This window comes from Papaver somniferum, unplaced genomic scaffold, assembly GCF_003573695.1.
Source record: "Papaver somniferum cultivar HN1 unplaced genomic scaffold, ASM357369v1 unplaced-scaffold_41, whole genome shotgun sequence".
Classification (NCBI taxonomy): Eukaryota; Viridiplantae; Streptophyta; class Magnoliopsida; order Ranunculales; family Papaveraceae; genus Papaver; species Papaver somniferum.
In genome coordinates, this window is record NW_020646638.1 from 2450080 (window position 1) to 2460489 (window position 10410).

General features: G+C 38.7%; 2 pseudogenes; both read left to right on the plus strand.

The window, feature by feature from the left end:
• The first annotated feature begins 1046 nt into the window (after positions 1-1046).
• LOC113342485 lies at positions 1047-1146 on the plus strand (annotated as a pseudogene).
• Positions 1147-2863: 1717 nt separating this feature from the next.
• Positions 2864-2963, plus strand: LOC113342486 (annotated as a pseudogene).
• The last annotated feature ends 7447 nt before the right edge of the window (positions 2964-10410 follow it).

Genomic DNA, 10410 nt, shown 5'->3' on the forward strand with positions numbered 1-10410 from the left:
ATTATGTCATTAAAGTTGGATTCACTCTTTGTTGGTGCTAATAGCTGTGGAAATGGGGATCTAGGCATAAAATAGGGCCTCTCAGGAACCGATTGACATCATCAGAAACTTTATCCGTCTCCTCAGCTATGGTTGGTCCTGAGGGGTGAACTACAGTATGCTCACTATCGGGCATGGTTACCTGATTGTCTACTACTCTACCACTCCTAAGGGTTCTAACAGTATTCAACTGATGTGATGATTTTGTACCTACTTCATGAACTCCTCTAGGATTTGGATTAGTCTGACTAAGGAACCTTCCGTTATCTCTCTCACTTAAGGTCTTAGCTATTTGACCGACTTGAAGTTCTAACTTAGCAAGAGTTTGAGCATTAGTTTGAAAGTTCTGCTTGGTTTCCTGTTGAAAACTAACTTGGCTCTTTACTAACATGTCTTGGCTCTGTGCTAACATATCCTGGCTCTTTCTTAATATACTAAGAGATTCCTCTAAGCTCGTCATTCTATTCTCTAAAGAGATCTGAAACTGACCTGAAGAGTTCTTATCTGAACCAAAACCTAGGGGAGCATTAGAATTACTAAAATGACCTAGACTCTGGCCTTTAGACCACGAAAGGTTCGGATGGTTTCTCCAACCAGGATTATAGGTTTCTGAATATGGGTCAAACTTCTGACGGTTATCGAATCTAGTGTTATTATAGAGAGCATTGGCTTGCTCTTTATTATTCTGGCCTTCCCAAAAAGGCTCTAATCTACCACTAGTGTGACCCACTTCTAAAGCTTCTAACCTTTTCTCTATAGCAGCAATTTTGGCATCTGATTCAAAGTTTCCTTCTACCCTAATAATGTTTCCTCTGCCTAGAAGAATTATTTTCTGGGGTCCCCTATTACTTTCCCATTGTTGGGTCTTTTCGGCGATTTCATGCAAATATGTCATCGCATCATCAAGTGTTTGGTTTTCAAACCCACCTGTACACATAGATTCTACTGTGGTTGTAGTGGGATAATCTAAACCCTCATAAAGGATCTGAACTAACCTAACATTTTCTAAACCATGATGAGGACATTGGGCTAATAGATCATTGAACCTTTCCAAATACCTATACAAGGATTCTCCCCCCTGTTGAGAAAATGTGCAGATTTGCGTCCTAATAGACGATGTTTTGTGCCTAGGGAAAAACTTGTTCAAAAAGGCAGATGTAAGTTGTTCATATGTTTCAATTGATCCGGGAGCCAAACTATATAGCCACTATTTGGCTTTATCTTTCAAGGAAAAGGGGAATAACCTGAGTTTCAAAGCATCATCATCAAGGTTTCTAATTTTTAGGGTACTACAAATTTCCTCAAAGTCTCTAACATGGAAATAGAGGTTTTCATTTTCTTTCCCTAAAAATATTGGGAGCAACTGTAAGGTTCCAGGCTTAAGTTCATAATTTGCTTCAGTTTCAGATAACCTGATAAACGAGGGACGAGTAGTCCTAGTAGGGTTCAACAAAGCTTTCAAAGTTTCCATTTCTGGCACTATTGGAATATCAGGGATTTTCTCCTCAAACGGACGTTCAAAAACGGAATCTTCAAGAATCGGGCTTTCTAAATTGAGGTAATCGAGACGCTTAGAACTACTAGGTTGGGTCTTTATATTTAGGAGTTGTGGGGTTCTGAATAATCGAACTTACATGACTAGCTAAAAAGGCTTTTTTTTAGGAAAACTAAGCTTTCGCTTTCGCATACACATATCCTTAAGAAACTTGGCATAAGCTGGAAGTTGCCTAATTGCTTCTAGTAACCGAAGTTTTATGGTAACTTTCCTAAAAACCTCCATTATGTCATTAAAGTTGGATTCACTCTTTGTTGGTGCTAATAGCTGTGGAAATGGGGATCTAGGCATAAAATAGGGCCTCTCAGGAACCGATTGACATCATCAGAAACTTTATCCGTCTCCTCAGCTATGGTTGGTCCTGAGGGGTGAACTACAGTATGCTCACTATCGGGCATGGTTACCTGATTGTCTACTACTCTACCACTCCTAAGGGTTCTAACAGTATTCAACTGATGTGATGATTTTGTACCTACTTCATGAACTCCTCTAGGATTTGGATTAGTCTGACTAAGGAACCTTCCGTTATCTCTCTCACTTAAGGTCTTAGCTATTTGACCGACTTGAAGTTCTAACTTAGCAAGAGTTTGAGCATTAGTTTGAAAGTTCTGCTTGGTTTCCTGTTGAAAACTAACTTGGCTCTTTACTAACATGTCTTGGCTCTGTGCTAACATATCCTGGCTCTTTCTTAATATACTAAGAGATTCCTCTAAGCTCGTCATTCTATTCTCTAAAGAGATCTGAAACTGACCTGAAGAGTTCTTATCTGAACCAAAACCTAGGGGAGCATTAGAATTACTAAAATGACCTAGACTCTGGCCTTTAGACCACGAAAGGTTCGGATGGTTTCTCCAACCAGGATTATAGGTTTCTGAATATGGGTCAAACTTCTGACGGTTATCGAATCTAGTGTTATTATAGAGAGCATTGGCTTGCTCTTTATTATTCTGGCCTTCCCAAAAAGGCTCTAATCTACCACTAGTGTGACCCACTTCTAAAGCTTCTAACCTTTTCTCTATAGCAGCAATTTTGGCATCTGATTCAAAGTTTCCTTCTACCCTAATAATGTTTCCTCTGCCTAGAAGAATTATTTTCTGGGGTCCCCTATTACTTTCCCATTGTTGGGTCTTTTCGGCGATTTCATGCAAATATGTCATCGCATCATCAAGTGTTTGGTTTTCAAACCCACCTGTACACATAGATTCTACTGTGGTTGTAGTGGGATAATCTAAACCCTCATAAAGGATCTGAACTAACCTAACATTTTCTAAACCATGATGAGGACATTGGGCTAATAGATCATTGAACCTTTCCAAATACCTATACAAGGATTCTCCCCCCTGTTGAGAAAATGTGCAGATTTGCGTCCTAATAGACGATGTTTTGTGCCTAGGGAAAAACTTGTTCAAAAAGGCAGATGTAAGTTGTTCATATGTTTCAATTGATCCGGGAGCCAAACTATATAGCCACTATTTGGCTTTATCTTTCAAGGAAAAGGGGAATAACCTGAGTTTCAAAGCATCATCATCAAGGTTTCTAATTTTTAGGGTACTACAAATTTCCTCAAAGTCTCTAACATGGAAATAGAGGTTTTCATTTTCTTTCCCTAAAAATATTGGGAGCAACTGTAAGGTTCCAGGCTTAAGTTCATAATTTGCTTCAGTTTCAGATAACCTGATAAACGAGGGACGAGTAGTCCTAGTAGGGTTCAACAAAGCTTTCAAAGTTTCCATTTCTGGCACTATTGGAATATCAGGGATTTTCTCCTCAAACGGACGTTCAAAAACGGAATCTTCAAGAATCGGGCTTTCTAAATTGAGGTAATCGAGACGCTTAGAACTATTAGGTTTCTCTTTAACAAATCTACCTAGAGCGTCTCTTTTACATTCAGGCATGCAAAAGAATAAGGTGGGGAATTCTATGCAATCACAAAACAAGGCTGACTCAACCAAATCAAACCTATTGATTTCTAGCAAACAAAAAGCATGATGGCTCCACTTAGATTCTTTCTAGACCAGCTTCTATTCTTTCGAAAAGGAACTCGTTACAATCTGAGAAAACCCCTCTGGAATCAATCCGAGTCAAAGTAAGTTGAATAGAGGCGAGGGAAGCTCGATGGAGCTTTGATACCCAAGGCCTCACCGGTATTACAAAGCGGCGCAGTCACGCATTCAACTCACAGAAACCATCATGAACTTCGAAGTATGCTCAAAAGAGTAACCAATATTTTTCGAACGACTTTCCTATTAAGCTTGTTACCCTATAGGTCTCGTTCTAGTCAAAATTTTAGGCTTAGGTTCGCGTTTGGTTTCGTTTTCCTAAGGCGGGCAAGAAGAGAACGGTGATGAAATCCGAACCCTTATCTTGTATGGCCAGTCCTTTCCCTTTACTAGGAAATTAAAGCATCCGTTTTCAAGTCCTCGACATATATGCAACCTAAGGAATACAGTAAACCCGCTGACAGGAGATTCGCGGGTGTTTAGAATCTTACCTCCCGTTCTAGACGGGCGAAGAACCGGTGAAGTCGACTCGGGCCACAACTCCTATGTCATGTACGAACCCGAGGGGCCGAGGCGATATCGTAATCGCCGTCCTTCTCTGCACACAGTTTATATTTAAACTACCCTTTCGTAGGGTTTAAAATAATGTCCTAAAGTTTAAAGTCCAAAGTGTCCAAAAAGAAAAGAAAAATTACAAAAATTAAAAATAAACCATAATACAGTTTTTTCTAAAAAAGGAAGAAATAAACAAAATCCTAAAAATTAAACAAAAATAAAATTGTCTTCTTTTCAGTTCTTTTCGCTTTGTCTCTTGTTTCAATCCCAAAGGTCTTTAGTCTCCAATTTCTTTTTGATTCAAAACCTGCAATAAATAGACAAATACCCAAAAACGTAAAATAGAACAAGAAGAATAAAACTAAAAAAAAAAAAAAACCTAAAATAAATCTAAAACCCTAACCTAAACACCAATCCACGTCGGCGGCGCCAAAAATTGATGTGGTTTTTATGTTGTTGTAGAAAGTGGTAGTAAAGTATCGTTCACTCAGACTTGTGAAGATTCGATTTTAGATTCAAACTCAATAGAAAACTTAAGAAGTTGTTGTTATCAAGATTATAAAAAGAACCAAGACTCAGGATTCCACCATTGACCAATTAAGTGATTTAATCTAATCAATATTCATGTAATTCTTTGCGTTTAAAGTGATTCTAATTTATTGCCTCTAGTAGATTTTTGAAGTAACAATTGTATACATCAAGCATGAAACATCAAAAGTATTAAACTAAGCATGCTCCATCAAAAAGGATCACAATCATTCAATAAAAATCAATTTTCCAATATTAATTCCATGCAAATAATCATAAAAGAAATTGCAAGAATTAATTAAAATAGAAATATACCACTTTTCATGGAACTATGGCTTCCTTCGTCGCCTCGGCTAAGGGGTTTATCTCCTTATATTATTCAGGTGCTCAAAATACATGTTTGTTTCCCAAAAGTTGATTAAATAGAAGAGAAGGTATGAAGCAGCGTGTTTGTAACAGTTGCAATTGTTACAAACCGCACTGTCACAGAAATCACTGTTACAGAGAAAAACTAACAGTAATAATTGTTGCAGACTGTTACAGGAACGATAGAAAATATATGTTGTTGAATAAAAGACTGCTCTGAAGGGTCTAATTTTCTTCGTGTTCTTCAGCGGCAGCAGCAGCAGAACTCGACTTCCTGCAACTTCGATTTCTCGACTCTGTGGTGTTCTAAACTTTCCCCAAACTGTTCGACCTCCTTCCTTGAACTCCCAGCAACTTATATATAGCCAACAGAGCGATTTAATCTCCCCAAAACTCCTCAAAATCTCTTCTTTCCTTCCTTCACAGTTACGACAATAATCTCTTCCCAAAATTGTTTCACGCGTTTCTGAGCTTTCCAACTTATCTCAAACTCTTCCTTAGATAGATATGTATCTTTGGGAAGAGTTTCTTGCCTTTAGTTTTCCTGGAATTCCAAAAATAAGTCCAACAACAAACCGTGTATAACTTGACTTCTATTTCTTTTTCCGGCTATTCTAGCCAATTTGGGTTCAAACAAAAGACTTCACCAGGCCTGTTTAGGCCTAGGGAGTAAACCCAATCAATTTCAGCCATTGAATCGCTCTGGAACTCGATCGAATCATCACCCAAAGATCATGCAGACATGAAGAAAATTTTCCCGCCAATTTTTTTATTTGAATTTGGGAAGAAAGTGACCTCCCCCTTATCTGTGGATGGTCTCCCTTTAGCAGATGCCTGGAAATGGGTCACCCCTTAGTAATTAGGTTACCCCTTATCCAAAGTGAGAGTCTGTATAGTAATTTTCTCCCACGAGCGCAAAAACCACGTTTTTAGCCAATTTCGCCGCAAAAGCTTATTTCTCCAAAAATACCTACAGGGACATAAAAAGCCATAATAAATATAAAATCGAGCATTAATAATATATACAATTGAGATTATATAAGACACAAAAATGTGACTATCAATTACCAACCGTAACTCACATGCAACTGCAAATTTCAGTTTCAATTTTCTTCAAAAACCCTAATTTTTGATACAAAACAAACTTAAATCCAACACAATAAACTAAACCCCTAACGTTTTTCGAAACATACCTCATATAAGTCATTGTGCTTGATTTTGACGGTTGAGGAGTTTCAAATTGATGTTCTTGACCTAATGGAGGATATGGTTCATTAGAACGACTACAATTCGTCAACCTTATTCTTCGGCATCTCTAATATAGTTTTCAACCAACGATTATCAATTTTTCAAATCTCCGATTAATCGAGGACGATGCAAATTTCAATTTTAATGGAGGAGGAGAAAGAGAAGAGAAACTGTTTTGAAACTTTTTTGTTTTTCAGATTCAATTGGGTTAAAAATAGGGAAGGACAATTAAGTCTTTTCAACCAAAAAAGCGAGGGTAAATTAATCCATCTAATGTGAAAAGGGTAATATACTCAATTTACACCCCCTATAGGACACCCTCTAACCAATTAGAGGGACATTGCTGTCACACTTTCCGCCCCTCTAATGGAACATGCTGCCCCTATAACAGGATTGTTAAATAAGGCGGTCCCTCTTACACCGGCTACAATTTGAATATTAGTAAGAAGCGGCGTGAAATTTATGTAATTATAATAGGTTGTGGATGCAAATACTCATTGTAAATTTGAAATTTGTATTAGTAAAAGGGTCAAACTGTAATTGATCACTTGGAGTTTTTTTTTTAAGCATGAGAAAAACAGAAAGAATGGACTAAAGTGCTATTACACGTGGGTATTTTATACCCACAAAATCATTAACTAGAATTTGGCTAATAAATTGTGGGATAGTCTGGTCCCAGACTGATGTTGATAAGTCTCCTGCTTGACTTCCGTCTGCCGCATAGTTTGCCAAACCATTTACTGCTTGATTCCCTTCTCTATAGTTGTGTTGTATTGTGCAGTGAGGAATGTGTCGCATTCTTTGTTTTATTTCTATAATCATTTCTGCAACATACCACGGAGCTTCAAGTTCTTTTTTAATGAAGCGCATCAAATTTTCTGAATCTGTCTCAAAGATCACTTTTGGCCATTGTCTTTCCATTGTCGTCCTTGAAGCTAATAGAATTGCCCACGTTTCAGAAGCGCCATAGTTATACCTAGTGGTTCTGCTAGAGCCATCACAGTTTGAGCCGTCGAATCCCTACAAATAAAACCTGCTCTCGCCATTCCCAGATGTCCTCTAGCAGCCCCATCTGTGTTGATCTTTAGCCAATCATGTTCTGGTCTAATCCATCCTGCTAATATCCTTGTTGTTGCTCTAATATTTGTTGGGGGTGTAGATGGTGGATTTTTAACAAAGGGCAAAATCGTAAAATCATGAGGCATGTTTTTGACACGTCTTTCAAGCATGCAACGATTCATATTTTACGAAGCCATGACGAATATGTTTTCGAAAAGCCTCCACTAGCTGAGCGTTCGATCCCTGGCATTTCGTCGTGCCCTCTATACAAAATAACGTATTTTGGAGGTTCTCTGTAGATTGAGAACTTAAACGCCTTCAGGACGTCGGTGATACTCACTGTTCCCTAACTGCAGGAGAGAGACCCACCTCCACATAGAAGAATAGTTGGGCGGCGGACGCCTTCAGGACGTCGGTGACACTCATCGTTCCCTGATTATGTGGAGAGAGTGCATAGATTCAGGCGGTTCTCCGTAGATTGAGAACACTAACGCCTTCAGGTCGTAAACAACGTCGTGACTCCCTGACTGTGCACCATTCAGAATGGATGTGACGCTTTTACTGGATAATATCTTTTCTGAAATAGATTATTTCTGCCGTGACATTCACTACTGAATTCCCAGAATAATCTATCATTGCTCCTATACCATGGTCGAATCCACGACCTGATCCCATTGAATGGCAATAACAATTACTCTGATTCGATGGTCGAATCCACGATCCCATAGGATGGTAATGCTCATTTTATTATTCTGAATTCGTAGTCGAATCCATAGATGATTCTATGAATTAATAATGAATAATTATTCATTTTTTATTACTCAGTTCCATGAACTATTCTCCACTGTATTTCATAAATTAGTAATAAATATTCAGCAATTGGGCATCTGGACCATCACTGAGTAAGCCCCACAAAAATGGTGCGAGTGTACTCGACAATGATGCACGAACGAGCGTCCAAAAACATGAAATAATGAGGAATCCTACACAAAAATAAAAGAGAGAAAATAATAATAAAATAATTGAGAAGAGCCCATGGGCCGGGCCCACCGGCCGGCCGGCCGTGGCTGGTCCCATGCTTCCTCCATTATTTTTTCTTATTTTATTTTCATAAACTCATGAAGGTTTCTCCATCTTAGTAAAATTCCTTATTTTGTGCAAAACTTGTGAATTCTCCATGACATGGTGGATTCACCAAATAATATTATAAAATAAGGAAAGGTGTGCGGGACCGGGCAACGTAGCCGGCCGGCCATGCCCATGGCCGGTCCCACACCTCACAATCCTTAGATTTTTATAATTATTATTCTCAATCTCACAAAACTCCTCCGTTTCAACAAAAACTCATGGATTCTCCATATCTTCAAAGATTCTCCATAACTTCAAAGATTCACGAAAAAATAATAGTATAAAATAGGGAAAGGTGTGCGGGACCGGGCAACATGGCCGGCCGTCCATTCCCTAGCCTTGGCCGGTCCCACACCTTACAATCCCTAATCTTTCATAATTATTATTTTTCTCAACTCGTGAAACTCCTGGGTTTGAGCAAAATTCATGATTTCTTCTTATTTTCTCAAATATTGCTCGAATTATGAAAAACCAAAAGCCAACATGGTCATACGACTGGATAGCCTCTCACGACAATTTTAAATATTAAAACACTTTTATTTTAATATTTTCAAAATATTGATGAATTGAGCATACATGCTCATTCCAACAAAAATCGAGAATTCTCAGTCAATATGAAACTCTTTTGAAAATTCACGATGTTGCTCGAACGCACATCAGAAAATACTGAAACTCTCAGTTTGGAGACACGAACACCATGGAAACACTTGCACGCCTTCATGACCGAACAGAGTCATTCATAGGGCTTGCACAAATCCGGTCCCACATGTTTTCATAATTCTGACCTAATTTGCTCAATTGCTCATACTGGGCCCAAACTTTCTCCAACCAACTGGGGATTCTCCGAATGACCAACAACTGGTCCCGTGACCACCAAGATCCGGTCCCATGCCCCTTGGTCGGTTCCATCTCTCATACTTAGGTTTTACCACCTAATGATGAATCCATGAATATTTTCAGTAAATGGTGAAACCACCATTTAATCATCATTCTTTCACCAACTCTCAAACTGAGAACCCTGGTGCGTGCTCACTCGAACACTGGCATCACATGGGCATTCATCATCCCATGTGGTCGGTCCCTCTTCATTCATGAATAATTTTCAACAATTCGCCAATTGATGGAGGATTGATCGAAAATTAGGGTTTCGAATAAACGCTATGTGAAACCATCATTCTGAGCAATTTCAAACACTAATAAATTTATGTTGATCCACCAATCAGCATAAAAATTAATTATACAAGATTCGGTAATCTACCAATATTTTAATTAATATTTTATTGGGTCACGTCACCAGTAATATAATTCGCCAAATCGAGCAATACTTGCTTAATTGCTCGAATATTGATCAATATTCAGCAACTCATCACTAATTTGTCGAATTGAGCAATGCTTGCTCAGTTGCACGACAGACTATCAAAAATCACTAATTTGGTGAATTGAGCAATGCTTGCTCAGTTGCTCATCAAATCCTCAATATTCAGTAATTCGCAGAATTGAGCAATACTTGCTCAGTCGCTCGTCAGTAATTCATCAGTGAATCAACAATACTGACATCCCTTCAGAGATTTACATGTTCAACCCGTGAATCGCTGAACATTCATCATTCATGCTCGATTCAACGAAACTCAGACACATTGTCAACAATTGACTAATCAAAACACGTTTGCCCTGCAGACTCCACGACTTGTGAGACATCAATCACGTCACAAATGGGGGGATATCACGTAGGGTTTTGGTCTGGCGGTCTACGGCACGTGGATTCATCCACAACGAGAAATGTGCGTAAGTCGTGTAAATGATTGAAGGAGTTAGCAAAGTAGTGGGTGCACGATCAGAAGTCTCCACACGACATGGAACTGACTTTACCACGATCTCCCACTTTCCCACTCTTTCACTCAAGAAACCGTCACACTTACAGGGATCAAGGTG